Source organism: Bos indicus x Bos taurus, chromosome 24, assembly GCF_003369695.1.
Source record: "Bos indicus x Bos taurus breed Angus x Brahman F1 hybrid chromosome 24, Bos_hybrid_MaternalHap_v2.0, whole genome shotgun sequence".
NCBI lineage: Eukaryota > Metazoa > Chordata > Mammalia > Artiodactyla > Bovidae > Bos > Bos indicus x Bos taurus.
Genome location: NC_040099.1, coordinates 3,383,361 through 3,401,813, shown reverse-complemented (window position 1 = coordinate 3,401,813; position 18,453 = coordinate 3,383,361).

Genomic DNA, 18,453 nt, shown 5'->3' with positions numbered 1-18,453 from the left:
GACCTGGTCACAAGGCGAGTGACTTTAGGGATGTTCATTCCGAGATGCGCTGAGCCACAAGGCAAGTCCCTGACTACCCTTGGAAACGTGGCCACAGTCTCATTCTCCCTGAGTGTTCACTTTAGAAAAGTGATGATTCATGCCAAAATTCAGCATGTGGGAATGTACTCAGACTTTTTAGAGTTTTCATTGAAAAGCGATTGATTTGTTTGGTAGCACAAGCCCCATTCAGAGATCAGGTTTAGATATCCCAGCAGGCAAGTGGGTACTTCTGAACTTTCCTTGTTTGGGGGGTAAATTGAATACCCGATTCAGTGCAGTGGGACACTCCATGTAAGGGTCAGTGCGTGGAGATGTGTCCTTGCTCTAGTCTTGGAACCAGGGTGCTAATCCCCAGAATTATCACTCGAGTAAGTCGCAAACACTAAAAGGACACAGACACTCAATCTCAGGGTCTGCACAAAAGCCTCCTCAAAATGGAATGCACTTTATTCTGGCCAAAACACCTAATACTTTCTATTTACCTCATGGGCATATCTGTTTTACAAGAGAGATGAATATTATCTTACAATCTGCCACAATGCCTAATATCTATGACATTTCAGAATGAAATCAATTAGTGCGTACATCTCTGCATTGGCAATTTTCTTCTCTCTCTGGAAATGTTTTTTAATTGAAAGCATTTTAAGGGTTGAGAGAAAATGCACCATTTATTTCTGTTAGATACTCTAAGTGTATTTGGTTACTTGGGAATAAAATAGTTCCTCCTTCAAAGGAAAAAAATTTCCTTTAGGTTTATGTGATGATTGTATTTGCAGAACGATGAACTGGAGTTGCAGTGGCTAAAATCTCCAGATGAACGATAGCACCCTCTATGAAAGAAGATGCCAAATCAAATTCTCCAGCGACAGGAATTTCCTTTACAATTTTGAGAACAAAAGCATTCATGTAGAAGAAAATCTACATCGAAGTGCTTTTCTATTCATACTGCTATAGCTGTATGGTGCTTGAAATCTTGAAAAAAATACTAATAAAATAAATGTCATCCTTAGCCGTTAACTTCCTCTGTGAGAACAACCTTTCTGTTAAAGATTTAACCCGTGTTTTCTTTGACAAGGTTGGGCTGTTAATACAAAATTGCTTAGTTTAAGGTGAGGAGATTCAGATCTGGCCATAATTCCAGAATCAGCTACATTTTCTTTTAACCCAGTTGAAACAGTGTGGAGTTTTTTGAAAATTGCTAATTGTCCAAAACTATAGACGTTACTGAGGTTTTTGGAAAATAATATTTGGGATGCACAAAGCACCGTCTCTAAGCTGCTGCTGCTGCTGAGTCGCTTCAGTCGTGTCTGACTCTGTGCGGCCCCATAGACAGCAGCCCACCAGGCTCCCCCGTCCCTGGGATTCTCCAGGCAAGAGTACTGGAGTGTGTTGCCATGTTTCTAAGCTAGACACCTCCAATTCAGTTTTAGGTGACAAATGAACTCACATTTTACCTGCTTACTAGGTTTTGGTGGGCTTCTTTGGTGGCTCAGTGGTAAAGAATCCACCTGCCAGTGCAGGAGACTCGGGTTCAATCTCTGGTTCAAAAAGATCCCTTGGAGAAGGAAATGGCATCCCACTCCAGTGTTCTTGCCTGGAAAATCCCATGGACAGAGGAGTCCAGTGGCTGGGGTAGGACTTAGCAACTAAACAACAACGGATGGTTTTGGCAGTTACTCCTGAAAGTACTGCAAATTCTTTGCTCTCCCAGAGTTGATAAACAATCAATCCACATCACACAGGGCGTAGCGGAACCTATGTTGATTCGTAATAACTGCTCGGTTTGCGACCAGGGGAGGTGGCTGTGTTTGGAGTCTGAGACACCTGCAACCCATCTCTGGAGCTGGAAGCTCAGACGGTCAAGAGAAGGCAAATTCCCCCTTTCTCCTCATCCCTGTCTGTATCTTTTGGCTGCATTTTTCACTGATTCTGAACAACAAAATACTTTCACTGTACAGCAGCAGAAACTAACTCAACATTAAACAGCAACTATGCGTGTGTGCCAAGTTGCTTCAGTCATTGTGACTCTTTTGCGATCCAGCGGACTGTAGCCCACCAGGCTCCTCTGTCCATGGGATTCTCCAGGCAAGAACACTGGAGTGAGTTACCATTCTCTTCTCCAGGAATCTTCCCAGCCCAGAGATCAAACCTGAGTCTCTTAAGTCTCCTGCATTGGCAGGCAGGTTCTTTATCACTAGTATAGTCCAACAAAAAATAAAATTATCCTTTTGAAGATTCTCAGAGTCCCAAGAAAATGTCATTTTAATATTTTCTTTAGACACCAGAAATTAATTACTTTGGAAAGCAAGATGATGTCACAACATCATGCTGGGAAAAATCCATTGAAAAGTTTGGATATTTTCATAGGTTTCATCAAAATTTTAACAAGTTTCACAAAGTATTTATTGATGGAAAAATATTACAGTGGTTGGACTGGGTGATGAATCCTTGGGGGTTTATTATACTATTCTCTCTACTTTCTTGGGTGAATTTTGAAATTCCTATAATAAAGCATATGTTTTTAAAAAATACATTCAGAGGGATCATTTAAGGATTTCTGTCTAAATATAATCATCAAAATCCTAGAATATCTCTGAGATTTATAGAATGGGAGATGTTCCCATGGACGGGACTGTGTAGGAACTCCAGTTTCCTAGATTGGTCTGCTAATGTTTATTAGCAATTTTGGCATATTTCTTTATTTTTCTGACTTTAAATTTAGCCAGCTAGAAAGGGGAAGCTATAAAATCTACTTTTCAGACATCTTTTCAGAGTAAATAAAACAGTATGGAATGGACCAAATACAGCAGGATTATTTCTGAAACTTTGAAAACTAATTCAAACGTGCAGTGGTAAGAAAAAGAACAGATATTCTTATTATTGGAAGTCCTCCATAAATCAAACATTAACACCACAGTAGAAATGGCTTTCTGTAAACAGATTTAAAAAAAATAAACTTGAGAAGCTTCAAAGAAGATCAAAAATACAATAAAGGATGAATTTTAAAAGAACAGAGAGGGGAAGTGCTCTGATAGGGCTGGAAATATTAGCAATTCAGGAAATAAAGTTGCATCCTCTCCTCCCCACAAACCACACTTCAAAATTTTTCTGATAAACTAAGGATTAAAGTAAAAAGGGAAACCATAAAAATATAAAACTATATATATTAACTCTAACTGTTTGCAAGCTAGGGAAGGACTTGCTGTCACACAATTAAAGGCTACAGTCAAAGAAGATGACTGATAAATTTGACTCTATAAAGGTTAATTTTTTTTTTTTGGTTGCACCAAGTGGCTTGTGGAATTTTAGTTCCCCGATCAGGGATCAAACCTGGGCCTTGGCAGTGAAAGCACTGAGTCTGAACTACAGGGCCAGCAGGGAATTCCCATGGTTAAATATTTTTCACATTGAAATCATAACCCAAACTAGAGGCAAATGACAAATGAAGAAAAAACTTGCAAGGAACCTAAATTTACTATTTAACATTCTTACTCTAAAGATAGTAATTCAAAAGAGACATAAACAGATATTTTACAGAGGACAAAAATGGACATTTACCAAAATGCAAAAAAGCCCTATCTTTTTAGTATACAAAAATGAAAATTAAAACAGCATTCTGTTTGAATCCATCATGTTGTTAAAAGTAAACCTCGGCGAGTCCTCAGCGCCCTGGGGGTGGAGGAGGGACACCGCCCACTCTGCTGTGAAGGGCAGCTGCTGCTCCTCTCCTGGGGCTCGGGTCCGCTCGGGTCAGAACCCTGGGTCAGAACCCTGATGGGCCCGACAGGCACCCTTCTCAGCTACCACCTCCCTTCGGTCTCCTGGCCACCCCTCAGGAGAAACCCTCCCCTCCATCTGCTGTCACACCACCTCCAGCCCGGTGCAAAGCACCTCCCTCAGCAACTATTCCTTCAAGACCCCAGAAAACCTGCACAAAACCAAGTTAAGAGCCACAGTCGCAGTTACCATGGCGACTGCAAAGCCTGCCCGTCTGTGTGCTCCAGGCGCGTCCGGAGCTAGTGCGCCTCTCTTGGGCCTCACCTGTGGACACAGTGTCCATGCCAGGCTCACCATCTCCATGGGCTTCCAGCTCTGACCCCGAGGGGCACCGTGCATCTGTCTCTGGAGACGGGGCTGTGTCTGGTGTCTCCTGGAGGCCCTCCTGGAAAGAGCTTTCTCTTCTGACTGCAGTCCTTCTCCTCTTGGGGTAAGGGTGGATTTCAGGGGGCCAGGCAGAAAACCTGTCCTCCCCAGCTGCAGGGACTCATTCCCAGAAATGTAAAAGGGGAAACCCCTGCCTCCCTCGCCCTCCACCCTGATCTCCTCCAGCAAATGGCTCCGGGGCCTTTGTCCACCTGGTCAGCTGGTTCATCTACCTGGTGGGAGGGCCTGCTCATCTGAATCTGGGGCTCAGTCCAGGCTCAGGCTGTGACCTCTGCCACACAGGCCACTGCGTGTTGGTTACAACGTCGGAAACAGCAGATGCACCAAACGCCTGCCACTGTGACGCGCACGTACCCATGTCTCTAATCCCGCGTTTCCTTCTCTCTCCATCCTCCTGTGTCTCCTGCTCCGGCTGTAGCTCCAGGGCTGAGCCGAGGACCTAGAACACTTAAATAATGAGCACTTACTAACCATTTGTTGACTGAACTGATACATCCATGAGACGGAGTGTTGCACAGCATTTGTTGTTATTGTTCAGTTGCTCAGTCATGTCCGACTCTTTGTGACCCCATGGACTGCAGCATGCCAGGCTTCCCTGTCCTTCACCATCTCCTGGAGCTTGCTCAAACTCATGTCCATGGAGTTGCTGATGCCATCCAACCATCTCATCCTCTGTCACCGCTTCTCCTCCCGCTTTCAATCTTTCCCAGCATCAGGGTCTTTTCCAAGGAAGAGTCAGTTCTTTGCATCAGATGGCCAAATTATCAAAGCTTCAGCTTCAACATCAGTCCTTTCAGTGAATATTCAGGACTCATTTCCTTTAGGATGGACTGGTTAGATCTCCTTGCAGTCCAAGGGACTCTCAAGAGTCTTCTCCAACACCACAGTTCAAAAGCATCAATTCTTCGGTGCTCAGGTTTCTTTATAGTCCAACGGTCATATCCAGACTTGACCACTGGAAAAACCATAGCCTTGACTTGATGGACTTTTGTTGGCAAAGTAATGTCTCTGCTTTTTAATAAGTTGTCTAGGTTGGTCATAACTTTTATTCCAAGGAGCAAGCGTCTTTTAATTTCATGTCTGCAGTCACCATCTGCAGTGATTTTGGAGGCCCCCAAAATAAAGCCTGTCACCGTCTTGGGAGTTTGCCTGAGTTCATGTCCATTGAATCAGTGATGCTATTCAATCAGTCCTAGGAAGAAGGACGAGAAGAAAACACATCTAAATGGTAAAAGTAATTATTTACAGTTCAATGATATTACAGGTTTTTAAGTTGTAGTCTTTGAAATTTTTTGAATTTCTTATTTGACAAGATGTATTACACTGATGGGCTTCCCTGATAGCTCAGCTGGTAAATAATCTGTCTGCAATGCGGAAGACCTGGGTTTGATCCCTCGGTTGGGAAGATCCCCTGGAGAAGGGAAAGGCTACCCACGCCAGTATTCTTGGGCTTTCGTTGTGGCTCAGCTGGTAAAGAATCCGCCTGCAATGCAGGAGATCTGGGTTCGATCCCTGGGTTGGGAAGATCCCTTGGAGAAGGGGAAGGCTACCCACTCCAGTATTCTGACCTAGAGAATTCCATGGACTGTATAGTCCTTGGGTTCCCGAAGAGTCGGACACGACTGAGTGACTTTCACTTTTCACTTTCATTACATGGATAGAGAATTACATATGTGTCTACATAAAGCATGTCTAATTTGTCAATAGAGCTTAAGACATGTAGATATGGTCATGAGTAAGTGACAGTCTAAGATCAGGATATTCCTCAAGAGTTTTCTTTATTCTACAGCGAGTTGCCCTATTCTCATGGAACCATTCAGCTTCAGTGCCTCTAAACTCTTCGTTAAACCTGACCACCGTGGGCTCCTTGCAGTATCTTCCATCTGCCGTAATGCACCTGATCTGTAATCTTACATTCCTTATACATCAACACTGTTAAATGATATTGTAACGTAAAAGTTATTGTGTATCTGCCTCAGTTCAATTCATATTGTTCTCGAGATGCCTGGAAGCTGGCATGAAGAAGCCCATTCCTGTCTTCCAGAGTTTACAATAAGGGAAAAAGCACACACACATTAGAAAGAGATTTGTATATCAAAAGAGGCATAATTTAGGATATATTACTTCATTTCAATGGCCTCTTTTTTTCATGTCTGTTACTTTATTTGGGGGGTTTTCCATAAAGTTATCCACATAACATATGTATCATTGTGACTGCATTTTCATCACAAATTGTTATATAATAATTTTGCATAGAATGCTCTGCACATGCTTTGTCATTCTAAGGCCTTGATTTTCCCTGATTTCTTGGATGGTTTTTCTTTATTCCCTTTGTAGTAAATCGCATGACACTGACATCTGAATCTTCCCTTCTTCATCATTCTTCTTACTGCATTATTTTTTATTTCTTACTTTTTAAACAGGAGTTTGTTCATCTTCCAAATGCCTCTGCCAATTTTCTGGCTTTTGAAAAAGTTAATTTCCGCTGTTAGCATCGTGTAAACAGAAAGGGTGCTCTCTGCCACCTTGCACATCTCAACTCTCCCTTCTGATGCATAAATCCTGTCAAAGCCATTGGCTGCATCTCTCACTGGAGTTCACTCTCCATCGCCGTATGCAGTTGCTTCTTTCCATCTGCAGCCCCAGTCACGGAAAGGAAAATGTTATGAGCTAAGAGCCCAAGGGCTGGTCAAGTCCTCTGCTGCTAACTGGCGTCATAACCGTGACCAGAGCTAGGGGGGAATAAGAAAGCTCAGGCTTCAAACCTTTCCTGTGATAGAGGAAAGGCCTGATGCCTATGGAGAGACTGTAACAAATGCCCCGTCTGCTGGAGTCCCCTTTATCGCTAGTTGCCTGTGGACCCACCGTGTTCTCTGTTCACCTACTCACTTGCTCAGCCCCGCTGCAAGCATATCCTGGACCAGGGGTCACGGAGGCACAGACACAGCGGAGAAGGCAGCTGCGTGCACGTAGGCAAGCATACCCCACGCTGGCAACTGCTCCCCAAAGGAGCTGTCCTCACCAGGCACAGGATGGAAGAGCTCGGTCTGTGGGCGGTTGCGGAGGTAGTTTTAGGAAGGAGGTAATGGCTGAGCTTTAGCCACCTGATGGGAAGAGCTGACTCATTGGAAACGACCCTGATGCTGGGAAAGACTGAGGGCAGGAGGAGAAGGGGACGAAAGAGGATGAGATGGTTGGATGGCATCACCAACTCGATGGACATGTGTTTGAGCAAACTCCGGGAGATAGTGAAGGACAGGGAAGCCTGGTGTGCTGCAGGCCATGGGGCCGCCAAGAGTTGGACATGACTGAGTGACTGAACAGCAACCATGACAACAATGGCTGGGCTGGACGGGGCCTTAGAGGGGTGGGTAGGGGTTCACTATCAGAGAGGAGAAGTGAGTCCTGGTGAAGGAGGTGTGTGCACCAGTCCCAGGTGAGGCAAGTAGCCACCAGCAGAACCCAAAGGGAAGGTGCCAGCTCAGGAGCCCACCCACTGCCAGGAGCACCAGACACCTTCCTAGTCCATGTGCCCTGAGGACAAACGGGGCTAACTGGGTCTCAGACTCTCCGGATCCAGACTCAGTGGGGCGCCCTGGCTCTCGCCCCTTCTACCTGAAACATCACTCCCTCACTTCTTGAATTCCCATTCCTTGTTCAAAACGCAGCCAGACATCAGCTGTGTGCTGGCCCACCGCCCCAGCTGCTGGGCGGCCTCCCCTCTTCCGATTCTCCCATTTCTACCTGTTGATTCTCCTCTGTGTCCCCCAGAAAGGGAGCTGAGGGGGGTCCTTATCTCGCCGGGCCCCGGAGAAGGGCCAGTAAGCGCTGCAGAGTCACTCACAGCCGTGACGGCCTGTGTGGAGGGCAGTGGGCATTCGGGGAAAGGGCCGCCACCTGCTTGGGGAGAGTCTGCCGGGCTCGTCCCACTTGTCTGCCTGCCCCTTAGACACCCCGACAGTGCGCCCCTCCCTCTGATGCCAAAGCCTCCGTTTCCGTGGACACGGCCCCTCCCTCTCACGGCCCCGCCTGCTGCTTCAGTTTCCGGCGGATGCTGGAGAGCACCGCCGGATGCTGGGTGGCTTGGACGACACAACCGTGGGTCCTCGCCTTCCTGGAGGCCAGAGGCTGAGCTCGAGGCGCGGGCTGGTAGTCTCTTCGAGGCCCCTCTCCCGGGGCTGGAGACGGCCGTCTTCTCCGGAGTCCGCACATGGTCGTGTCTGTTTGTCCAGGTTCTGACCTCCTCTTCCTATAAGGACGCACTCAGACCGGATCAGGGCCCACGCGGGCGACCTCGTTTACCTGAGTAACCCTTGCAAGGTCGTTTCCCCAAATGCACGTTCTGAGGTCCCGAGGGTTGAGGCTTCTACACGTGGACTCGGGGCACATAGTTCAGCCCGGCTCACCTGCCGTTAGCTGGGCTCCCTGTGCTTTCCAGGTGTCGGTGGTCCTTGTTTCATCCTTGGAGGACTTCAGAGAAAATCACTTCTTTCATTCCTGAGCCTCCTTGAACCTTCCCTGCTGTTTTCGGACGACGCCCCTGTCTGGCCGCAGCCGCGCTGCTTTTGTTTAAGTCTCCTTTTTTAGTCTGCAGTCTCTATTTTCTCCTCACATCCCAGAATCCCCATTTCCTCTCCTTTTATGGCCCCAGGTGACTTCCTTTCATTTATTTATCTTGGCAGGTGTTACCAGCGTATTTCTTTTATTTCCCCTTTGCCTCTGGTACTTAACACCGGACCATCTGTGCCAATCTTACTTATTATTTATTCACCAACACGCCCCAGCCCCACTATGTGTTAGGCGGCACCAACGGGCCCTGGCTGGTAAAGGAGAAGGAGCCCTTGCCGCCCTCTCCAGGGGCTGAAATTCCACGGAGGACCTCAGACCCGGCGCTGGGCCCAGGCTAGGCTGTGCACTGGTCTCAGCTTCTGGTTCTCAGACCCTGTGCGTCAGCCTCACCTGGAGGCTCAGGAAGCCTCTCCTGATGCATCATCCATGCGAGGGGCTCAGCAAGGTGCCGGCACTCCTTACACACCTGCACAGCGAACGCTAAACACGGCTTTGCTGCTCCAACGGACGAGGGGCTGATGCAGCTCCGTGGTTAGGAGGTGGGTGGTATGAGGTCAGAGAAGGTGAGACGAGGAGGCCTCCTGGAAGTGTAGCCCTGCAGGATGGCTCACCTGGGGGTTCTGGGAAGAGAGATTCAGCAAGAGCAGGCTCTCAGGCCAGTGCCAAGTTCAGAGCTGGAGGAGGTGTGGGGAGGAGGCGGCCCAGCAACGATGGGGCATGGGGCGGGGCAGGGCTGGGGGAATGCTGCAGGGAGACCTGGGCCACTGGTCGGTTCCCACTCGAGGGGCAGCTGGAGGGCACCGGGCACCTCGTGGGTGTGCGTTCCTGCGCCTGGACTCAGACCATGGCTTTCCTACCCCTACCCCAGCTGTGACAGAATTGCCTGTGATGCTTTTCAGAAAGTAGGACACACAGCAAGTTCTGCCTCAGTGGGCGTCTGTCTGTCAGCACCCTTCAGAGACGATGCCTGCAGAGAGCGGCAGCAGAGGACCACATACGGCTCAGACCCACGGGGCACTCCCTTGTCTCTGCCCCTTTTAGCCCAACTGAAACAAGAGGCCTGCCCTCGGGAGGGATCTGTGTGCGGTCCTCCGTCCTACAGGAAGATCCTTGGGAGGGATCTGTCTGTGGTCCTCCGTCCTACAGGAAAGTCCTCGGGAAGGATCTGTCTGTGGTTCTCCGTCCTACAGGAAGATCCTCAGAAGGGATCTGTCTGTGGTCCTTCGTCCTACAGGAAGGGCGGCCCTCGGGAGGGATCTGTGTGCAGTCCTCCGTCCTACAGGAAAGTCCTCGGGAGGGATCTGTGTGCGGTCCTGTGTCCTACAGGAAGGGTGGCCCTCAGGAGAGATCTGTCTGTGGTCCTCTGTCCTATAGGAAAGTCCTTGGGAGGGATCTGTGTGTGGTCCTCCATCCTACAGGAAGATCCTCGGGAGGGATCTGTGTGTGGACCTCCATCCTACAGGAAGATCCTCGGGAGGGATCTGTGTGTGGACCTCCATCCTACAGGAAGATCCTCGGGAGGGATCTGTGTGTGGACCTCCATCCTACAGGAAGATCCTCAGGAGGGATCTGTCTGCGGTCCTCTGTCCTACAGGAAGGGTAGCCCTCAGGAGGGATCTGTCTGCGGTCCTCCATCTTATAGGAAGGTTGGTCTTTTCTTTCCTGCTTGCTCCATCCTTTCCTGCGGCAGCCACACCACAAGGAAGTAGTGGGAGACAGTGAAAAGCACGTGATGCTTGAGTCCGAGAGACCGGGTGCAGACCCCCACTCCCCTGCCAAGGCGAGATGCTCTTCACCTTCTGGAGCCTCTGGCGCAAGAATAGGAATCCTCCTCGCAGAGCGTGACCACTTCTCCCCCATTCTTCTCCCCTCCCCCCGGTATTCTTCATCCTGTCCACCTCCTTCCACGTGCCCAGAAAAGCGGCTAGTGAGGCTCCCCCTTCCCTGGCCATCCTGTCTTCACGCCCGCCTTCCCGTGGCCAGTTGCTGTTCCTGCTGACACCAGCTCGCTTCACCCCTGTGACATGAAGGAAGCGATCTCAGGCCAAGGGCTGCCCACCTCTGCTGGGCAGGTTCTACCCACACTTTCTCTGTGTGCTGCTAGTGGGAAGTTTGTAGCTCAGCCCCTGCCCAGGAACAGCACGTGGCATCACCTGCCGGGGAGGGGGTGCTGGGAGCCAGCATTTCCTCTTTTGACAGAAAGGACTGACATGGTGGAGAGACTGACTCAGTACACACGGTGGATTTATCCAAGGTGGTACTGTGAAATTCTCCCAATTTCTTTCCTTGTCTGGGCGCTCAGAAAATAATTTAGTATTTTTCTGGCTTGTTCATGAATGGCTTTCAGGCAGATATGATCCCCTAGTTTTGTTGCCAAAATGGAATTCATGGTGGGGGGTGGTGGGAGGGCATGAGGATATTTCTTGTCCTTTCTTGAAAAGAATACTCACACGTTAGGAGTGGTGCAGGAGAGCGAGTGAGAGGCAGCGTTTTGTCAGGGTCGGGTCTGTTTGTGCAGTGCAAAGTCACTTCAGTCATGTCTGACTCTTTGCAACCCCACAGACTGTATCCCACCAGGCTCCCCTGTCCATGGGATTGGAATTCTCCAGGCAAGAACCCTGGAGTGGGTTGCCACACCCTCCTCCAGGGGATCTTCCCGACCCAGGGATCCAACCCGAGTCTCTTATGTCTCCTGCATTGGCAGCCGTGTTCTCTACCACTAGCGCCACCTGGAAGCCTGCAGTCTGTTTAGCCACAAGTAAATTATGAAACTCCCCCAGGCCCTCCATCAGATGCCTGGCTTCCTGGAGGTCCTTGCTGAGCCCCAAGGAGAGAGACGGTCCCTCCGATGTGCCGTTAAGCTCCTCGACTGACCCGGGCTCCTGAGGAGAGACGGGGCCTCGCAGAGGCAGTGGGGTTATCCTGTTGGAGGTGACGCATCTGGAGCCACACATTTCAGAACATCTGGAATACGGAGGCAGAGAAAACAACCCGGAAGCAAGGCATTGGTAAATGTCAGCTGTTTATTGACTTTCCTGTTTGGGAGCAAAAGACTAAGCAAAACAACTGGAGCTCGGCTCTGGAAGCCCACAGCTGGCGGCTGGGAGGTGGAGCAGGGGCCCTGTCCTGGGACGGGCATCGCCCACGAGGCTGAGCCTCTCGCGGGGGCACTGCCTCCCCGCGTGAGCAATTGCGGCAGAACCCAGCCGTAATGAACTCACTACTATTGTTACACTAAACACCAACAGTACGGGTTATTTTAATGGACATATTGCTTTAAACTGAGCGTTCACCATCTGTTCAGTCCCTCATTTTGAATGCAAAAAGAACATATTTCACAATTACATCTGTAAGTAATGATATAAGTAATTTAAATGCATGTATATGTTCACACAATGCCGGAGACAGCTGGGATATTCTCCCCTCACTCTTATGTTTCAGGCACAAATCAAGGAAAAACGTCCGCTCACACCTTATAGACTGCGTGCTCCCATCGACACGAAGTGATTTCTGCAGAAAACGAGGTTTTGCTGCCCTCACTGTACCTAGGAGCTCAAGGCCAGCCCCATAAACCAGATCACAGAGTCGTTTTCACAATGCTCACCTCGTCTCCGTCCAAATCCCCTCTGGCTTGAATGACAGCTTGGCAGATGCCCGCATTAGATCAATCAGTTTCAATAGATGTTCACGAGGGCCCTGGGGCGGCTGTGTGGCCCAGGGTTTCTTTCACTCCCTCCGCCGGAGACAAAGCTGCGAGACGCGTCTCCAAAACAGGAGGGACCTGGGGTGGTTGGTAGGCCCACTGGATGGGACGTCCAAGCCAGGGAGGGCAGAGACCCCACCAAGGACAGCAGGTTGCCAGGCGGAGACTCAGCACAGCCAAGGGAAAGAGTACTCACAGAGGCTGGGGCGTGGGGGGAGTGAGTGTTGGGGGAAAGGATGCTAGAAGCTGGTGACTGGGAGCCGAGGTCCCAGAGCCGTAGAGGCAGGTGCCCTGCAAGGCTCCGAAGGCCGTAGCCTCATCCCTGGGTCCACACTCAGAGGCAGCGGCCGAATGCCCAGCGATGTAATGTGACAAGCACACAGGATTCAAGGGTGACTTCGCCAGGGAATCTGCCAGATGGCAACTCTGATAATCCACTTTTCTCTTTTGAAAACTCAGTCTTTGAATACTGCGTTACAGATAACACACACTGTGGTCGCTTTTTCTGAAGAAGATTTTTTTTTTTACCTATCGCCAGCACAAACAAAAAATATTTGCTTTTGTGATGTCCCATGACCCTGTAAGAAGATAGAATTGTTTAAAGGCTTTTGTACTGTCCAGATTCTGAGCAAGGACTGGAGAAGCTTATAAATCCTCCCGCGTGACATCACTGCCGTTTTATATCTATATACTCCATATTTATTGTGCCTGCTTTTTTTTTTTTTTTGGCATCTGTGACATAGCTGACAGAAGTGGATTTGCATGGGGACTTATGTTACCATTTGCAAAGACTCCCCATAGAGATGCTTCCCGAGCTTGCTGTAGTTTTGATTTTTTTAACCGCTTGTCGGCAATGCATTTATTATTTTTTTTTCAGACAAAGGTGTTAGCTCGAACTGATGGAAGGTTTATTTTTGGAACGTTATTAGCAGCTTAAAAAGTTGGAGATGTTGTGCAAACGGATAAAACTATACGAAGAATTCTACATAATACATAATACATTTTTATTGACTGTTCTTCACAAAGACCCAGAAGAGTGGTCAATCCTACTGGCCTCGATTTAACAGATGCAATTGTGGATGTGTATTTAGACAAAAATCTAGTTACAGTCTTTGACTATGAAAAGGCTTTCCCCCCAATATTCATTTATTTTGAAAAACTTTCAGCTCTGATTTCATTCTTAATTTAGTGTATATTCTAAACTGGATCAAAATTGCCAATGAATTGCATCTTTAAAGAAATTGAGTTAACTGTCTAATTACACAGTCCACCTAAATGGGTTAAAACAAATAGAATCTAGGAAATGGAAAGACAGTTATTGTTCAGTGGTCCTAAGTCGAGCTGTAATTCAGTCTACAGTCAGGATGTCAAGAGTTTTTAACTCTCAGTTGTCTCAAAGATGATTAGAGAAATGCTGTAATAAAACACGGGATAATACTTCAGCCACCTGATGCAAAGAACTGACTCATTTGAAAAAACCCTGATGCTCGGAAAGATTGAGGGCAGGAGGAGAAGGGGACGACAGAGGATTAGATGGTTGGATGGCATCACCGACTCAATGGACATGAGTTTGAGTAGGCTCCGGGAGTTGGTGATGGACAGGGAAGTCTGGCATGCTGCAATCCATGGGGTCGCAAAGAGTCAGACACAACTGAGCGACTGAACTAATTAACTGGGAGGAAGTTGGGTGAAGGTATGTTTTGCACAAACCCTATGGAGTCTTGATCTGCTGGTGAGGTCTTTAAAGGTGTAAACTTTTTGCACCAAACTGTAGATTGGTTAACCTCTTCTGCCTCAGTGTCCTCAGCTGCAGAGTGGGGAGAAATGAAAACAGTGATCTTGTTCACATGGGCATGCTCAGTTGCATCAGCCCTGTCCGACTCTTTGGGACCCCATGGACTGTAGCCCACCAGGCTCGTCTGTCTATGGGGATTCTCCAGCAAAAATACTGGAGTAGGTTGCCATGCTCTCCTCCAGGAGATCTTCCCCACCCAGGGATGGAACCTGGGTCTCCTAGGTCTACCTGTGTTGGCAGGTGGGTTCTTCACCACTAGCCTCATCTGGTAAGCCCTAGCAGGTACCTAAGGAAACACCTGCGCAGGATGAGAGCAGGAGTCCTAAATACCAGCCATAACTGGTAAAGGGGGCTGCACATATTCGTGGTGAGGAATCCTTGATCATTGTTGTTCAGTCGCTCAGTCGTGTCTGACTCTTGGCAATCATCCATGGACGGCAGCACACCAGGGTTCCCTGTCCTTCACCGTCTTCCGGAGCTTGCTCAGACTCATGTCCCTGGAGTCAGTGATGCCATCCAACCATCTCGCTGGTGCTTCTTCACGATTCCAAGACTGCCATTTAGGGAATCTGTATCCGACCCCACAGCCTGCCCTCCAGCCCAGACACAAAGAGGAGTGAAGGCTGTGACTCTGGTTTATCCAGGCGCAACAGACATTTCCTGCCGCAGGACGTGGGAATTCCATCTGGCTGATTGAGCTGTTGAAATGCAAGGTCCATACGCCACGGACCCGGGGGAGGAAATCGCACGTTTGCATAGGATGGTTATAAGGGCTGAGAGATTTGGACACCAGGGCCAACATTCTGGAGTTGTCACTCAGCATTCACCAGCATGAAAAAGGGGCAAATGCAATATAATCAAATTAAGGAAGTGAGTAAAGCAACAGATGTGAACGGAGGTGGAGGAGAGACACAGAACACATTTCCTCTCTATTTTTTAGGCAAGAAAAAGGTTTTTAAGACCTCATGAAACATGTCAGAATGTCAGCACTCAAGTGAGGCCCAGGAAAATCTAAGGCTGAACACCTAGAAGGCTTTGTAGTGTGGAAGAATATTCTTTCAAATGAAATGGAGATCAAGCATCACATTAGGCCCTTCCTGACTGTTATACTTCAAACTTCAAGAAAGGTACCAGGGCTTTCAGCAAGGGAAACAATTATACAGGACCCTTGGTTCATTGAATGGTGACTAGTTTACCAGTTTGTGGAGAAGATAAGCATCAGCATCACTCAGAGCAACTCTTTGCCTTGTAGCTTAATCACTGGTTTGTAAATGACATCTGGAGTATTTCAGGTTCTAGGTGTGAGTTCCTTCACACCTGATGTGAAGAGCCAACTCTGGAAAAGACTCTGATGCTGGGAAAGACTGAGGGTAGGAAGAGAAGGAGGTAACAGAGGACGAGATGGTTGGAAGGCAACATCGACTCAGTGGACATGGGTTTGTGCAAACTCAGGGAGATGGTGAAGGACAGGGAAGCTTGACGTGCTGCAGTCCATGGGGTCGCAAAGAGTCGGACACAGTTGAGCGACTGAACAACAACAGGTGTGAGTTACATTCTCTCTCTTGTATTGTTGAAGTGAGATTTTTTTTCCAATTCTAAAACATAAAAGGAAGGTGAAAGAATCCTCTAAGCTGTTGGAAGAGCCAAATCCTGGAAATCCTGTGACTGCCCCTGAAAGCACATGGGATTTGTTGCTGGCTCAGGGCCATGATGCCCGCAAGCAGATAGGAGTTTATCCCTCATTCGAGCTGTCTGGCCTTCTAAGCCGGTGACAACAGAGGGCTTGGAGCAGGTGAAGTGCGAGTCCCCGTAGATGGCAGAGCAGCTGCGCCTCTTCCCCGGCTCCTTGCCTGCTTACGCGTGTGTCAGAGCTTGTGCGGAGGTGGGTGTGAGTGATAGATGACCTGCGTGGAAGGAAACCTGTGGACGGGCCTGGCCTGGGCAAGGTCAAGGATGAGGGCCTCGGACCTGAGCGCCTGGGCCAGGTTGGGGAAAACAAGCCTGAAACAGATGTGGTGGGTTTGGGTTTGGGAAGCATGCTAATAAACAGATAAAAGGCCTCACCAGGACTCACTAACCCAAAGCTGGCAGGGAGACAGGGTGCCGTGCAAGCGACACTGAGCCAGATGCAGCTTCACTGCTACAATGGGATTCTCACCCAGGGACCCTGGAGTTGGGAGAGATTGTCTGAGTTTTCCTAATTAAGCAGCCCTAAGAGCACCTACATTAAAAGTGGATTCCATGCAGAAATCGGGAGCCGCCTGCCACGGCCAGCTTCCCCTCTCCCGCAGATGCATCCATTAGTTTTCACACGCCAGACGGGAGAAATCCACGGAGCAGGATGCCCACAGACACAATTACAGCCAACATCATGCTCGGAACTGGCGCTGGTTTCAACACAAGTGTTTAGGACCGGGGGCGGGGGGCTGGGGGCGGCTTTTGCATGATCAGCTCTTTCAGTGAAGAGCTGTAGAGAATTCTGGTCAGTTCTCCCCACTCAGACATACATTCAGATTGGACGTGGTGACAATTTCACATACATAAAGGGAACAGACCGTGGTGGTGACCTGATCCCACTCTTCCCTGATGAGAGGACCCTGAGTGATGTGATGTGAAAGTCGTTCAGTCGTGTCCGACTCTTTGCGACCCCATGGACTATTCAGTCCATGGAATTCTCTAGGCCAGAATACTGGAGTGGGTAGCCTTTCCCTTCTGGGGGATCTTCCCAAAACAGGGATCAAACCCAGGTTTCCCACATTGCAGGCAGATTCTTTACCAGCTGAACCACAAGGAGAGCCCAAGAATACTGGAGTGGGTAGCATATCCTTTCTCTAGTGGATCTTCCCGACCCAGGAATCAAACCAGGGTCTCCTGCATTGTAGGTGGATTCTTTACCAACTGAGCTATCAATTCTACTGGTATCTTAATAATGAAAGATTTTAATGATCCCTAAATATCTCATGTGTCCCCAGTTCTTAAATTATTTAAAATCACTCTTTTAGATATATTGCATTTCATAATTTGAAATTGGTGAGAGAAAGGAAAAAAATGATGTCAATAAAGTTTAAAGAATATTTTTTTCTTCTAATTAATGAAACAGTGCCATTTGGAACAGAAAATTAATTCAGTGTTTCACAAGTGAATTCAGATGCTTATGCTTTAGTTCAGGATGCAAAAGAGATCATTTTCAGGGTGTAAACGAGATGCTTATAGATAATTTTGCCTTTGCTTCAGGCTTTGGTCAGTGAATAGGTTTTGTCGTTCATTCATTGTTCAAAAATGCAAGTATTGAGTTCCTGCCAAATCCAAAAGATTCCGGATTGAAATCAATGTGAATGTGTGTTTTGGAGGGAGGACAGGGCAAGGGCAGAGATCAAGAGAAAACTAATTTTTAAAAATTCTGTGGAAATTGTTCTGAGATGGACAGTTCCTGAGTGGTTTGGGAGATCTAAACACAGGAGCATAACTCCTTAACCCAAATACGACAAAATAATATTAGCAGAAAATAGAAAAGAAACAGATTGTTCCTGCCAAGCTGAGAAAAGCAAATAATAAGCAAAGTTATTGGTAAAGAGGAGAGCAATTTCAAATAATCCGTGTTCTGAGCAGCAGAAGGGAAGACGGCATATGCTGCCAACCCCAGGGCCCTGTGTTGAATTCCAGCTCTGCCCTGGAAGAAGGGTTTAGGGAAGCGGGCCTCTGAAGGACTCCTACATACTGTCTACAAGTCCCCTTAGGAAGCATGCATGCTAAGTCGCTTCAGTTGTGTCGAATTCTGTGTGACCCCATGGACTGTAACCCGCCAGGCTCCGCTGTCTGTGGGATTCTCCAGGCAAGAATCCTGGAGTAGGCTGCATTCCCTTCTCCAGGGGATCTTCCAACCCAGGGATCCTGCGTCTCTGACGTCTCGTGCATTGGCAGGCGAGTTCTTTACCACCAGCACCACCTGGGAAGCCCCGTCTGATTTCTTTACTACAGACATATTCCTCCCCAGAAGTCCTTGAACTGCTGATCTTGGCCAAGTAACCGAACAAAGCACACATTGAAGGTATTTTTTTGGAGGAGCGTGGTTATAATTTGGGCCTTTTCAGGATACACTTGAAGATTTTTTTTTAAATGCCTTTACTGGGCACCTGTACTATGTTGACATTGGCTAAAATAAATAGCAACAATTTCAAAG